The sequence below is a fragment of the Canis lupus genome, chromosome 16 (assembly GCF_003254725.2).
Source record: "Canis lupus dingo isolate Sandy chromosome 16, ASM325472v2, whole genome shotgun sequence".
In the NCBI taxonomy this organism is placed as follows: Eukaryota; Metazoa; Chordata; class Mammalia; order Carnivora; family Canidae; genus Canis; species Canis lupus.
In genome coordinates this window covers 41511109-41527439 of record NC_064258.1, presented here as the reverse complement: position 1 = coordinate 41527439, position 16331 = coordinate 41511109, and the positions used below count along the sequence as shown (strand labels likewise).

General features: G+C 39.4%; 1 long non-coding RNA gene across 1 annotated transcript; it reads right to left on the bottom strand.

Annotated features, from left to right (window-relative positions):
- Window positions 1–9731: 9731 nt before the first annotated feature.
- On the bottom strand, window positions 9732–16296 carry LOC118350966 (uncharacterized). Its single transcript, XR_004805660.2, has 2 exons — window positions 13542–16296; window positions 9732–11855 (listed from the first exon to the last, which is right to left on the bottom strand). It is a non-coding gene; the product is annotated as an uncharacterized LOC118350966 (long non-coding RNA).
- Between the last annotated feature and the right edge of the window lie 35 nt (window positions 16297–16331).

Genomic DNA, 16331 nt, shown 5'->3' with positions numbered 1-16331 from the left:
TGTCAAGGCCAGTAATGGCATCCTACTCAGACTGTTCGTAATGGCAAGAACATGGTCATACATCACATTCTTCTGTGCTGGCTCAAGGTTCATTCTTCAGGCTTCCTGTTGATTCTGTGAGGAGTCTACATACCAGCAAAAATATTTTTGTGTGTGTAAGTCAACCAGCATTGACTTGTGTTTGCAACCAGGAATGTCAAGTGGATCCTAGTTTTAATTTCATTCCGCATCCCATTTCTTATGGGGTCAGTTTCAGCTCATGGAGACCAAGGTGCTTTGAGAAATTAGGGATACAGGAATTGGGGACAGAGGAACCTGCTTGGTGCCTTTCAAGTCATAATGTCTAGGCCTGCACTGTCCAATAAGTAGTTGCAACCTATATGTAGCTATTTAAATTCAAATGAAATTAAATACAATAAAATTAAAAATTCAGTTTTCTTAGTTGCAGTAGCCACATTTCAAGTGCCTATTGCCAGATGGATCTAGCAGGAACTGTTTTGGATAGTGAAGATCTAGAATGTTTCCATCATCATAGGAAGCTCCACTGGACACAACTGACTAGACATTTTATCTTGTCTGTATATTCATGAGGCAGGCTTTAAATGCATATTTATAAGTGCAAGAAACAAAAAGTCTCCTCTCTAATTCTATCTCTACTGTTTTAAAGAAACAAAAAAATGAGGGTTAGTAGACAGTTGAAAACATTTTTTTGGTTTGTAATGTTAGGAGCTTTATTTGAAGATTAAGTCTAAAGATAAGGAGCCAGATGAATCATAACAGAGAGGGAAGAGGTAACACTATCTTTAACCTGAGGCTTGTATACAAATGTTTACTTTCGAAAGATTTGCAAGGAGAAACTTATCAGAATACGTTTCCCAAATTCCTAAACTTTCTTCCTAGATACCTCCAGCCTTAAAGCACAATATCAGCTATCTTCATCCAGTGGGCATCAGGATACTTTGCCTTTTGTTGTTTGAGCAGATAATCATTGAGGTGCCCCCAAAATAATTGTCTATATTCAGCTCTGTCTCTGTCAGGCTCTGTCTCTGTAGGGTAGATGATTAGTCATGCTGGATTTTCCATGTGGCAGAAGTTGGGGGAGGTGGAATTAATGTGTCTTGTCCAGTGATCTGTACAAACCCACATTAGCTCTGGTTCAAGACATTCTCTTCTGCAAAAATAAATAAATAAGTTTATTTATTTATTTAATTTAATTTAAAAAACGTTCAGTGTTTTGTATTGGTAAGTATTTTTAGGGGCTTTATATTGGTAAGTATTTTTAGGGGCTGCCAGAGGCTTTAAATGTAACTTGAAGATCAAGCTCGCATTGAAATTTATAATTGTGGAAAGAAAAATAATTAACTAGGGTTTTTTCAGGCCTATGAAAAGAACTGGGAAAATGAAGAATAAATATTTAATGATGACGTTTAAGAAAAAAAGGCATGTTGGCTTTGGATTTGTAGTAGCAAAATTTTGATTGTCAGGGATTCTTCCAATGGCTAGAATTTACCCAGTGTAAATTATGTCTTATGCACAAGAGTCTTTGAGTCTATAATTATTTCCAAGGGATACTTAGATACTCTAGACTCTGAATTTCTTTGGATTATTTCACTGGTTGATAACACTTTTCCCCACTGGCTCATATCTCAGTCTCTTTGATAATGGGTCATGCTATGAAATGCTAGGTGGATAGTGGAATATCAATGATTTTTATATCTGGAATATGAGACAACACGACTTTTTGTTTTTCAAATACTCAAAATAGTAGTTGAGGGTTCAAAGTCCAAATGACTAAAGATTTTGGATCTTATGCTCAGAACCAAATAATAGACTTGAATAATAAATTTTCATTCTTTTAAGCTTTCCCTTGAATTCAGTAAAATAATAAAGATAACATTTTTCTTAATTTCCAGAAAGTAGAAAAGATTGAACAACTTGGGATAGTCACTTTGTGAATTGTTGGAAAATGTTCATTGAATTATAATGTAGAAATTGTAGAGTTTTAAAATATTTTTAATGGGTAGGAAAGTTAAATTGGACTTTATTTATACATGATGTGCTAATGAAATATTTCCAGTGGTAAAGATAGGGACCTATAGGAATTTATCATTACTTTTTAAAATTTAAATTCAATTAGCCAACTTATACATCATTAGTTTCAGATGTAGAATTCAGTGATTCATCAGTTGCATCTAACACCCAGTGCTCATCACATCACATGCCATCCTAAATTCCCATCACCCAATTACCCCATCCCCCCACCCACCTCCCCTCCAGCAACTCCCAGTTTGTTTCCCAGAGTTAAGAGTCTCTCATGGCTTTTCTCCCCCTCTGATGACTTCCCATTCAGTTTTCCCTCCCTTCCCCTATGATCCTCTGCACTATGTCTTTTGTTTCCACATATGCATGAAACCATATAACTGTCTTTCTCTGACTGACTTATTTTGCTCAGCATAATACCTTCCAGTTCCATCCACATCAATGTAAATGGTAACTATATCATTACTCTTTGATCAAAAGGCAAATTCCAGTGACTTAAACTAATGTTATAAACATCAGTATTCTTTTACTTTGTTAACTAGAGTAACCACTGCCATGACTTATACTGCCTCCAACACTGGAATAAAATATCTAGATTGGCTAAAAGTACTAATTAATTTTCTTTATAAAAAGGCAGTTATAAATAGCTGAAGAAACATAGAAAATCACAGAAGTTTCCAATATGTTTACAAAATTTAAATATCATGAATCTATTGAGGCTACTTAAGTATCAGCCACAGTATCAGACCTTTTAAAAAATCCTGCAGTGTATTATTTAACAAATATTCATTGAAAGCCCAGATATACAGACTAGAGAATGTGGTCTCTAGCTTCAAGGAGCTTAATGGGTTAATGAGACCAACGTACAGGTACTTTCAATAATAAGATAAAGTACATTTAATACTGTACCAAGTACATCACTGGTAAAGGAGAGTGCCTCAGGATGCCTGGAACAGTAAAGGAAACCTTCCTCAGGATGCCTGGAACAGTAAAGGAAACCTTCACAGGAAAAGTAGAATTTATACTAAAGCACAAAAGATAAGTAGGAGCTTGCATCATGGGGAAATGAAGGGAATTTTTTTTTTTTTTTTTTTTTTTCCCACAGGGAATGCCTTCTTCTCTTGAGCAGCCTATTTTGGGAACTAGAAGTAAAGGGCATATATGAGTCAAGATCCAGCCAGGAAAGCAAAACTCACACCAGGGAATTTAGTGGGAGGAATTAAATATGGGAAATCAAATTTTAAAATGTTGGAAGGTTGAAAGAGCAACCATGGGGAGGTGAGACAAACCTAATATTGGCAACTGCAGGGGGAGGTCACTACCAGCCCAGGTCCGGAAGGATGAAGGGAAGGTGGTGGTGCTACAGCCCAAGATGATGGGTCACCTGGTAGATACTGGGGACCACTAAGGTGATTTATCTACTGGTGGAGACAAGGCTTGAGGGAGAAAAAAAGGGAGAGAGGAGGGAGAAAGAGAATGAGGGAGAGAGAGAAACACAAAATTTATTTGGAAGCCAGATGGCAAAGGAGCCAGGAGGACTGTGATTTACAGGAATAGTTGCCCTAAGTGTAAAGCAAAGCAAAAGAAGGATGAAGAATAATCTAAGAGCAAAGAGGCAACTGATCAGTGCAAGGGAAATTAGAATGGAGGAATCTTCAAAAGATGAAATAGGTGCCAGCTCATTAAAACCAAAGATGAAGGTCTTGTATGGGTAGAGCTTTCACTAGAGAGCTTTCAAACAATTTTAAGCAGGAGAAGAAACTCTGGGTATGAATTCCAGTTCTGCCACTTACTAGCTCTTTGACAAAAAAGATGCTAAATTTATGCTAAAGAGACAATTCTGAAAGCACTGTAGTGAATACGGTGGAAAGACAGAAGAGTCTAGAAAACTCTTGTTCTTGACCAGTGGAAAGAGAATGAAATCCTGAATTGGGACCATGACAAGGGGGATGGAGAGGAGGAGTCAGATTCTAAAAAGACCAGAGAGATCTGAAAAACAGGAAAGATCAGATTTCCTAGATTTTGGAGTCTGCAGAAAGGGAATCCAGGGGAAGGCCCAGGGGCCAGGCCCATCACCCCCACTGGGCTCCAGTCCACGATAGCAGGGCCTGAGTCCATTTTTAAGGTTCTGAGATCTTAATTTTCAGAATCCCCCTGCATTTCCTTCGTGACCTCCAGTCCCCACGTGACTATACAGTCTACCGAGGAAAGACATGCTCCAGCCGCCTCCGCTGCCATTAACCATAACTTCCATGAAAATGTTACTTCTATATAAGATGCATACAGGATTACAGAGTTAGCAATGGAAATGGTGATTTCTTTCTGCTTGGGAGGGGCCTACACAAACCCATTCCATTTGGATCACACAGGGCATATGTGAAATTTTCGTTTGGGATTTTATCTGTCAGTTACTCCTTGTATAACCCTTCACTCTCTTTTTGTTCTGTTTTGCTAAAGTTTGCTCCTTACTCAGTGCTAGGGCTGCAACTTTGAAAAGTCACTTCCTTGTCCTCCATGTTTGAAATGAAAAAGTAGAAGCAGTAAAGAGATTAGGCAACTTGCCCGAGGTCATAGGGCTCTGCTACCCAGTCAAGGAACCAAGGACCCAGGCCTTGCGACTCCCAGACTGCTGCTGTTTGCTCTTCACTGTGAGTCTAAAGGGACTGACTGACTTGGTTTCTTCTAAAGTCCACATGTGGCTAATTTTTTTTAAAGATTTATTTATGTATTTTAGAGAGCAAGAGAGCACATGAGGTGGGGGAGATGGCAGAGGGAGTGGGAGAAAGAGACTCTCAAGCAGACGCCCCATTGGGCCTGTCTCCCAGGACTCTATCTCATAACCCTGAGATCCTGACCTGAGCCAAAATCGAGAGTCGGATGCTTGAGTGACTCAGCCACTCAGGCACCCCATGGTTCGTTTAAGAAGCTAAATCCAGGAAGTTCAAGTTCACAGGGGAACTAGTGAAATGCCATTGTTAGATTGTATTTAAAGAATATGAAATATGCCTGGGATAGTCAATAGAGTCAGGGAAAAGATCTAACCTAGCAAAAGTTGAAGAGTCACTTAGAAGCTGAGGTGCTGTTGGCATTTAGGGCAAGACAGTTATTCATTGTGTGGAATTGTCCTGAGCTCTGCGGACACAAAATGAGAGGACCACCTCTCCTTTGCACACAAAATGAGAGGACCACCTCTCCCAGGCATTCTGACAAAACCATCATCTCCATCTTTGAGACAAATACTGTTAGACTAAAGAAGAATACAGAAGTTGCAACCTTAAATAGTTGGTGGAATGTGGGAATATTTTGCCATAATGTTCATTCATAAAGAAAAAGTACATTTATGTCAAACTATATAATAAAACACTCTCATCTGGAAGAAGATTACATTTATCTCCAGAGATATTGAAGACAAGATGAAGTTTTATCATGTTTGCACTGGCATGAGCAGGGTCATATTCTCAGGCTAGATATTAGTAATAGAACCAAAGTACCAGTGTTAGAGTTCCATTTACCTCAGGTGGTTGCATCAAAAAATCTGGTGTGAATTCTAGTTGGGACACTTTCTAGCTGTTTGATTTTTTTTTCAGATTTTATTTATTCATGAGAGACACAGAGAGAGAAGCAGAGACATAGGCAGAAGAAGAAGAAGGGCCCTGCGGGGAACCCAACGTGGGACTCAATCCCTAGACTCTGGGATCATGCCCTGAGCCGGAGGCAGACACTCAATCACTGAGCCACCCAGGTGTCCCACTAGTTGTTCCATCTTAAGCAAGTGACTTAAATTTTTTGACATTTCTTGAGGATACTTCTTGTTTCCTCAACAACAACAACAACAACAACAACAACAACAACAAAAATGGAAGAGCAACATGTGGAAGTCCTTTAATAAATCCATTCATTCATCCATTCAATAAATTTTGGTGACTTCCCATGTTTAAGGTATTATGATAGGTGATGGATACATGGTGAGCAAAAAAGCCAAACCAAACCAAACCAAACACAAAGAGCATGGCTTAATGAAGTTCATAACACAGCTAAACAAAATGTCCACTTTTTATAGCTGTTACTTGAATGTGAATAACTTCCTAATGAAGTATGATAGTATATACTATCAAAAATATCCTCCTGGTTTGTAAACTGTCTAAACTTACTTAAAACCTGTTTGAGATATGTACTTCCAGTTTCAAGAATTAATCTGAATTGGACACCTGCTTGGCTCAGTTGGTTGAGAACTGAGGGTGGTGGGATCTGGCCCTGCCTCAGGCTCTTTGCTCAGTGGGATGTTTGTTTGCTTGAGGATTCTCTCTCCCTCTCCCTCTGTCCCTTCTCAATAAATAAATAAATAAATAAATAAATAAATAAGAAGTGATCTGAATTGCCATGACCTACAGCGTGCGTAGTCTATGTCTAAAAGTGAAAATGTCCATAACTGGTGTGATATCTGGACATATCTATATGAACAATTTGATGCCAAAATGTATATTCCTCAAACATCGATGTCAATTTTTAGTATAAAGTATAAACTTTATGCAAGATTTTTGGAATCTTCTCATCAAAGTAGAGCATTGCCCAACTATTTTAAATAATCTCCTGGGTAATTTAATGGATATTTCCATTTGGTTTTTAGATTCTTCATCTACCCTTCTTTATGTTATAGGTGGCTCACCTTTTAAGATCTACATCAAAGGATTCCTTCGAACTCTGGATTCTGGTTGGTTCAATCCGTGGGAGGCAAGCAGGTGATCCAGAAGGCTAGAGAATAACATGGGGGTGTTTTTTTCACCTCCCACAGCTGGGTGTCTCAAGATCACAGCTTCTGTGAAGACAGCTGCTCTCCTTCTTTGCCTCTTCAAGCCTGGGGCAGGGCCACCACCTACCTCCCAGGGCTGCTCAACTGTCTGTGTTGGTTTCCTTTTATTAGATGCTTCTCAAAAACCACTTTTGGCTATACTTTCTTCCCTACCTCTTCCACCACTGATATGACCCCTCGCAAGCCTATCTATAAATCTGAGTACAGTCTATTTTTTGCTGCATAAAAAAGCACACAAATGCCTACTGAATCCTTATTTAGAAAGTCGGTATTATCTTTAATTACCTCTTTCAAAAAATAACAGAATTATACATTATAGAACAATACATAACAGAAAACTTGGAGATAGAGAAAGAAAAATCTTCCATGAGCTCACCAATTAACACAACCATTGTTGTTATTTTAGTATGTTCCCATCTGGCCTCTTTTTTTGTGCATATTTTTCAACATACAATTTTGTGTTCTTTCATAAATTTATCACAAATGTTTTTCATATCACTCTACAGGCTTCAGAAGTTTATATAATTATACAATATTCTGTTCTTTAGAAATACTATAATTCCTAAGCCATTCCTCTGTTGCTGAATATTTAGGTATGTTTTCTAATTTTTCACTGGTATAACATAAATAGCTTAATGAGGTCATATAGCATTTCCCTTATATTTCATTTTTCCTTTGGAAATAGACAAATTAAATAGAAAAGTCAACTTTGAAAAATGATGCAACTGTAGTAACTTTAAATATGTCTACAGATTCTCTCAAATAGTGGAGGCTAATTCTCCTCTTGAGAATTAGACTGGACTTAGTGACATATAAGTGACTCACTTATAATGAATAGAATAAAGCAGAATTTGTGGTGGACAGTTTCAAAAACTAGGTAAAAAGAGATACTGTGACTTTCTCCTCTCTTTTTCTCTGATCACTTCTGGAAAAAGTTAGCTGCCATGTCATGAGCAGCCCTATGGAGAGGCCCAGTTAGCAGGAGACAAAGGCCTGCAGTGAACAGCCATAAGAGCGAGACTTCTGAAAGTGGCTACTCTAGCGTCAGTCAGGGCCACAGTCTCCTGGCAGTAGTCCAATGTAGAGAAGGACTTATCTCAAAGATATTTGTGAGTGTGGCATTTGGCTGGAGAGAACCCATAAGGTTACATGGGAGAGCCCCAAAGTTTTGAAGAGAATTATCTTCATAGCAGCATTGCCGGAAACAGAGTCCTTTGGATTTCCAAACTTCATTAAGTTGGGAACTACTGAGGAAATCACACAACTGCACATACAAGCTACATTTCATGAAAAAAGGGATAACTAAGGTGACAGAACCAGAGAGCAGAGCTCAGAGCCGTAGAGCATTATTCCTGGGCAGGAGTAAGACTGAATCTTAATGAAGGACTTTCTAACATTTCAGCAAGGCTTTCAGAATTGTTATGAACCATTGACTCTTTTATTCTTCTCAATTTCTCTCCTTTTTTATTTTATTTTCTATTTTTTTAAAAAAAGATTTTATTTATTCATGACAGACACACAGAGAGAGGCAGAGACACAGACAGAGGAAGAAGCAGCCTCCTCACAGGGAGCCTGATGTGGGACTTGATCCCGAGATTCCAGGCTCAGGATCACACCCTGAGCCGAAGGCAGAGGCATAAACCCTGAGCCACCCAGGTGTCCCCCCCACCCCAGTTTCCCCCTTTTAGACAAGAATGTCTGAGTGGTTATCCTGTCTCTGTTCTACCATTGTATAGTGGGTATGTGTGTGGCGGAGGCAGGTAACTCTTGTTCACACACCTTCAGGTTGAGAGGATCTTTACTGAAGGACTATACCTAAGGGGCCTCCTCCATACCAGGAACTGATATGATGATGAGATTCTGGAGTTTGAGCTGACCTATTTGATTTTGTGGACCTTGGGAAGTATATTTTACATGCAGGAAGACTGTAAATAATCTGTGGCCAGAGGATGGACTGTGGTGTTTTAAAATGTGCACATAGATTCTTTGATATTGCTCCCCTCAAGAGGCAGAGTCCAATCCCCCTTCTTGTGAGTGTGGTTGGACTTAGCGTCTCATTTCTCATGGCTAGAATAAAACGGATGTGAGAGAGGGAAGCTTTCGGAACTAGGTTACAAGACACTGTCCCTCCATCCTCTTGCTCAGATAGTTTATTCCGGGAGGAGTTAGCTGTCATGGCAAGAGTAGCTGTGTGGAGTGGCCCATGTGGCAAGAAGCAGAGTCCTCAGAGTTAGGTGTCTCTCGTGTTTTGTCACCCTCACTGAAATTTTCACTCATTTTCTCTCCTTTCCCTTTATTCCCTTCTCTGGGAAATGAACAGGGGGTAGTGGAAGGGGAGGTGGGCAGGGGGTTGGGGTGACTGGGGGGCAATGAGAGGGGCACTTGGCGGGATGAGCACTGGGTGTTATGCTATATGTTGGCAAATTGAACTCCAATTAAAAAATTAAAAAAAAAAATAGAAGAAGATGACAAAGCAGAGTCCTCCAGCTGAGAGCACTGGGAGGGAGCGTTCCGGGAAGTCAATCCTCCAGTCGCAGCCCATGCCTTCAGATGCCCAGTCCTAGCTCACAGCTTGATTGCGACCTTGCAGGAGACCCAGAGGCTGAATCACCCAGCAGAGCTGCTCCCGAATTCCTGACACTCAGGAATTGTATGAGATATTAAATGTTTTCTTAGGACACTGCATTTTGGGGTGATTTGTTATGCAGCAATAGATAACTAATACAGCAAAGGAGAAATATTCTTTTGTAGCATTGGTCAAGTAAGTTCAAATATGAAGCACTTAGCTTTCCAATGTCAGGTAATCATGGCAAATGATTGCCACTTGAGGTACATGGAAAAAGCCAGTGAGAGACAGAGGGCACATGTATTTACTCTCAAGTATGTGAGTAATTGTATTTATTAGTTTTAATATTAGAAGGCAGACACATGGTTAGGAAATGTGTACAGGAACAAGGTAAAAGTCAGGCAAACACAATATTTGCCATTCAGGCTTGAAATGCCTTACTTCATTCGGTCATTCATTCATTCATTCACACATTATCCACTTATTCTTTCAACAAAGATACATTAGTTATCTATCCAATCCCATGTACTACACTAAACACAGGGTTGAGCAATGCTTTGCAACAAGAATAAAGATTTATTCCCACTTCTTCAAGGAAAACACTACATTTAAAAAAGGTGTTGTGTGGGAATATGAGTGACTAGCGATCTGAAGCCAAATTAAAAAAAATATATATATATATATCCACACATACACACGTATGTCTTTCAGGATGACTAGATTTTGTTTTAAATTAGCTTTGAGCAATAGAAGCAATTTTCTGCTATAAAAAGGGATGCATTTTAGCTTTTGACTTAACTCGATTTTTTTAAACTAAGAGTGGGAAAATGTAAATTATGTCAATATGTAATTCAGAATCCTGGAGATAGGAGCAGAAGGAGCTGACAGGAAGACAGAAGATTTTTTCTTTTTTTGGCCATAGGCAACCCTCTTTTCTGTTTTTAGGAAGAAAGAAAACTAGTAGACAGAAATAGTCTTAGGTCCATGGGCTCTATATTTCATATGCATACCACAAAATATTTAATAAAGTCAAGTAGGTGCCTGAAAACCAAGAAAATTCAATAGCTCATCAGCTATTGGTGACAGCAATGAAAATAGGCAATATACATATAGGTTAGGTTTAAGACATTCGGCAATATCATTAAAAAAATTTTCAAAAAATATTTTCTTTTCACTGTGTTTAATTCCCTATGATAATAAACATCATTCTATACTTTTCAATAGCTCGCGAAGTCATTACTTTTGTATTCATCTTCAAGGTCAAGTTTATGAACAAGTTACAAATAAACTGATTCTAGATGAATTAGGGATATTATTTTAGGAGTAATGATAACCAACATTCATTAAGTGTTTGTTAAACTCGAAGCCTGACAGACCACATCCCCTCGAATCCTCCCAAAGACCCCAGGACTCAGCTGTGATCACTGTTGCATGTGAAAAAGCCCAGGCCTGGAAGGTGGAAGAACCTTGCTTGACTACGGGGGCAGGTGGTGGTAGAGTCAGGATTTGAACTTGAGAAGTCTGGCTTCAGAGCCTTGCTTAATTAACCAGTCTATTCTGAATGGATGGGTTAAATGTATTTCACCTCTTTATGTATATTTCCCAATTTATCTTTTTTGGAAAAGTAACGTTTTCTTGGATTCTGCTGTAAGTCCTTGCCCATTTTCTCTGTTCTATCCAAGGATCATTGAACCTGAGAATTATGCAAGTCCATACCTGTCTGCATGATACACTGACTCATTCATTTTGTTGAAAGGTAGAAAGCAAATTGGCTTTTAAAAATACATAGGAATCTAATTGAAAAATGTCATGAATCACTTTAATGAGAAACTAGTAGCGAGATCTCAAGTACAGAGAGCCTCAGACAATTGCTTTTTAAAAGCACTGCTTGGCTATACATATTCATCTCGAATGAAAATGTCTCTCTAGCAAGACACTGTATGACAATTGTAATCACTGAAGTTTAGGATGGGAGAACCATTTCAGTGACTTTTAAATAATTGTTCCTTATTCCGGCTCAGGTCTGACGCTGCTGGACCAATGCACCACCGTGCTTGAGCTGGAGAGCTCCCTGGCAAAGTCCAGTCAGACATCTGTCTCTGCTTTCCACGGGCCTGATGGTCATGTGGATGGGCAACTCCCAAGGGTATAGCAAGCTCTAAGTTAGAAAGTGATAAGTACTCGGATTAGGAGTGGGTGAAAGGCTTGTCTCCACTGCGTTGTGATCTCTGGCTGGCTGCCGGCGATGCATCATGGCACTGCCATGGGTGATAGTGGAGGGCAGGAGGTCCTCCACCATCCTAAGCCCCGAAGTGCAGTGGGGTGTGGGTGCCTGCCCCATTCCTACCCATACCTGCACCCAGGTCCCTGCCAAGGGCTGGAGGTTGGAAACAAACAGTTGGGCTCCAAGCCCAATCTCCATTGTCTCAAAGATTTCACCTATAAAACAAAAATTCAAAGAAAACATTATTAAGAATTTGAAGATGGTGACTGGAGAGCAGTAGACCCCAATTGTGATGCCCTCCTGTCCTGGGCTTTGTGCAACTCCATCGATCATATGTCTATGAGACCAGTGCTGCCCAGGAATACTATGAGCGAGTTAGTTGACCTGCAAGGGGGTAGATGTTTTTATATAAAACATAGTTGTAAAATAAAATACTGAGAAAATAACCTTTTATTGTTTCTTCCCATGATTCATACATGAGAAATTTAAAATACTTACTTTATTTTCTTTAAGACAATTTCAGAAACATTTCACTCATGCAAATAAAAAAAATCCCACAGGAATCTTGCCCACTCAAACCACATTCAGTCCTCTTGGTTAATAACAATTGTAATGGTACTACTAGCTAAACATACCTATGAGCCAGACAGACATGGTGCTAATTTTTTTTGACATTGTGCTAATTAAGCACTGCATATAAATTTACTTTATATACATTATTTCATCTAATCCCTATAATATGGGACAGATACCATTTTTAGCTCCACTTTGGAGATGAGGAACTAGATGTAGGGAAGTCAGCTTGTCTAAGACCAGGATATGAAAAGAATGGTCTGCCACAATCAGACTTTATTACATTAATGTAGAATAATTTAATATTTGGAAGCCTACAAAGCAGATATAGCGCATCTGGAGGTAAATTGGAAAAATGTCTAATCGTCAGTGGAAGCTGAAAAGGCATTTGAGATGATTCAGCTCTCATTCCTTTTTCCAGACTCTTTTAAATCCAGGAAATAAAGGATACAAGATAAAGTATTTATTTCAAATCAACAGGAAAATATTATCCTTCATTGAAAACATTAGAGATAACCTTATTACACAGGAAATCAAGATTTCTGCTATTGCTATTAGTATTTTCATTGCTCTGGGAACTATAATCAGTGAAATAATACTGGAAATAGAAATAAAAGCAATAATATAGAAATGAGAAAAGACACACTTGCATATAATAAAATACACCATTTGCATATAATGTGATTTGCCACCAGAAAACTCAAGAGAATCAATAGAGAAAAATGTCAGAACTGCTAAGAGTTTAGTTAAGTAGCTGAATAAATAGATGATTTTCTATATTCCAACAGTAATGATAGAAAAATCAATGGGAAAAATTCCCATTATTAGAAGCAACAAGTATGTAGGATCTAGAAAAGACCTTATCAGAAGTAGTATGACCTAGATAATGAAAGCTGTACATTTTGAGGATAAATTACTGGGATAATTGTTCCTGGATGGGCTAAAAATATTATAAAAGTGTTGTGATGGTTAATTTTTTTAGGTCAACTTGACTGGGCCATGGAGTACTCAGATATTTGGTCAAATGTTACTCTGGGTGTTTCTGTGAGGGTGTAACATTTAAACTGGGAGACTAAGTACCACAGATTGTCCTCCCTAATGTGGTGGGTCTCATCCAGTCAGTCGAAGGCCTGACTAGAATAAAAGGATGTCTTCCTCAAGTAAGAGAATTCCTCCTGCCATATTGCCTTTGAATCGAAACACTGGCTTTCCAGCCTGCCAGCCTTAGGATTGGACCCAAATCATCAGCTCTGCTGAATTCTCAGGACTTCAGACTCAGATTGGAACTAGACCATCAGCTCTCCTGGGTCTCCAGCTTGCTGACTCACCCTGCAGATTTGAGACTTGTCAGTGTCCGTAATCTTGTGAGCCAATTCCTTCGCATAAATCTCTGTATACACGTACATCCTATTGGTTCTATGTCTGTGGAGAACCTAGTATGGTGTCATTTCTTCTGAAATTAATTTGTCACTCTACAGTGATTCCAATAATCACTTGGGAGGAGATATGGTAAGACAATTGTAAAGCTCATCTGAAAGGATAAACAGGAATAGTTAAAATTTTTGAAAAGAAGAGAAATTTCACTGTGGCTGTTGTAGGGGGAGGCAAGCTAGTCTTATGGAATATGAAAACATTATGAAGCTACAATAATTAAAACAATGTGCTTGCAAGGATAGTCAGGCCAGGAAAGAGAACAATATCTTAAAAGCAGATTCAGATATATAAAAATATTTAAAATACAATTTGCTTTACATTATATGGCAAAAAGGAAGAATTACTCTGCAAATAGTGCCGGATAAAAATTGGCTCAATATTTGTAGGGGAATCTAGTGTTAGTTCCTCATTTTATTTTACCATTTAACAAAATTAGTCCTAGGTGAATTTTTTTTAGTTAAATGCAAAGATAATGCAAACCATAAAATATATGACAGAGTGGTTATCATATTGGGAGAGGAATTTCTAAGCTTAAAGGCAATGGAGGCAGGGCTCCTGGGTGGCTCAGTCAATTAAGTGTCTGACTCTTGATTTTGGCTCAGGTCATGATATCAGGGTCCTGGGACTGAGCCCTGAATTGGACTCCATGCTGAGTAGGAGAGTGCTTGACGATTCTCTCTCCCTCTGCCCATTGCCTCCCCCCAACTCTGGCTCTCTCTGTCATTCTAAAATAAAATTAATAAATCTTAAAAAAAAAAAAAAGGCAGAAAGATGGGTGGTTGCTCTTCTAGGTGGAGTGATTGGTCCCAACTACTAAGAAGAAACTGGGTTCTGCTACTCATTAGAGGCAAGAGGACTGCTTCTGTGATCCAGGGTATTTTGTGGGTTTCTTTTTTTTTTTTTTTAGATTTTTTTAAAAAATTGATTTATTCATGAGGGATATAGACACAGGCAGAGGGAGAAGCAGGTTCCCTGCAGGGAGCCTGATGTGGGACTCGATCCCAGGATCCTAAGATCATGCCCTAAGCCAAAGGCAGATGCTCAACTACTGAGCCATCCAGGTGCCCTTGTGGGTTTCTTAGGTCTCTATACCCCATAGGAAAGGTTCAGGGGAAACTGCTACAGCAGCAGCAGCAGCAGCAGCAGCAGCAACAACAAAGGCAGGATGACTGGGACTTTTCAGGAATGAGGGTTTAGATTAGTCTACCAGGTAAAAAATGCTGATCGGCTGATTCTTCTGGCTCAAGTTTGGATAAAGAAAGAATAGTGGAAGAAGGAAGCCTCGGGTAACAATTAGGACCTTGTGACCAGTTACAGAAATGACTATAGTTGCTTTTCATATTTTCCTTTTGCTTCTTACAGATCTGTGCTTATGGGTGTGTATATGTCGACAATATCCATCTCTTCTCTTCCCTTTCCTTAAAAATATTTCTATACAGATTGTTAGAGGTTAATTCTACAGTTTTTTCATCATTAGGCAACAGAACATTTAGGAGATTTTTGAGAGGTGATTAATATAGCCACAGTGGTATCTAGAGTGATTTTTGGGTTCCGGTAGGCTTGTTGCATTGTTGTAGGGCATTCTGGGGTGTGTACAGGTTATGCCGAAAGCTGAGTGGTCAAAGGGGCGGACCATGCTCTTTATCAACTTATTTCTTTTTGCCCCCAAATTCACCCTTTTTGCTCACTCTGTAATAATGAAGGTGGATTTTGTAAAGGTTTCTCCTTTGCCTGCCAGCCTGGTGTTAAACATCATCAGAGGAGGGTTCTGGGAGGACAGTGGAGGAAGAAGAGATCCTCAGTTCTGGAATCTGAGTCATCCTGTTGGTTTGCTGGACCCTTATGGAAGGCTGCCTCTCTAGGTCCTGGTTCCAACGGCTCCCAGCCACCAGCAGCAGTCCCTGGCACCTAACAAGCTCCAAGGCTCACTGAGGACTCCATGATGATTGAGGGCTCGAGGTCTATGTAGACGGTCTTCCCTGGTACCTTACAGCTTTCCAGCAAGTCCCACATAGGAGGCACCACAGCATCTTACCACCTGGTGAGTCAAAGTGGCGCCCTCTCCATAGAGTCTTTTCCTTTAAACTCTTTAACATATTTATAAATGCTCTTATTAAAGTTTGTGTCTGCTAATTCAGACATCTGGGTCACCACTGGAAACACCACTGTTTCCATGGTCCATTTTATCCCGGTTAAGGGTCACATTTTCCTGCTTCGTGTCTAAAATAGTTGTCTATAGTAGATATTGTAGATACTACATAATTAAAGATATAGATTTTGCCATCTTCCTTTGAAGAGTACTGAATTTTGTTTTGTTACTACACTGGCGGATCAGCTTGTGCCTATTGTAGATTAATTTTAGATTTTATTAGGATGGGTCTAGAATCACTTTTACTCTAGAGTAGCCTTACTCTTAAGGCATTCCTTTAATTCTCGAGTTGTTCAATGAGACCTTTGCACCCTGCTGATTTGACCTCTGATGTCTCCCAGGGCTGTGTGACCTCCAGTAGCTGCTTTCTGCCAGGCTTCATGGAGTCTTGCCCTGCTTATGTGCCCTTGGTATTCAAAGATTTAAGAATTTCCCTCTGCAGATTTCTGGTGCACGTTCCCTGCACCGCTCCTCCTTCTCTGGTCCTCTGTCCCACACATTCCCACTACCTGAACTGGCCTGAACTCTGGTTTCA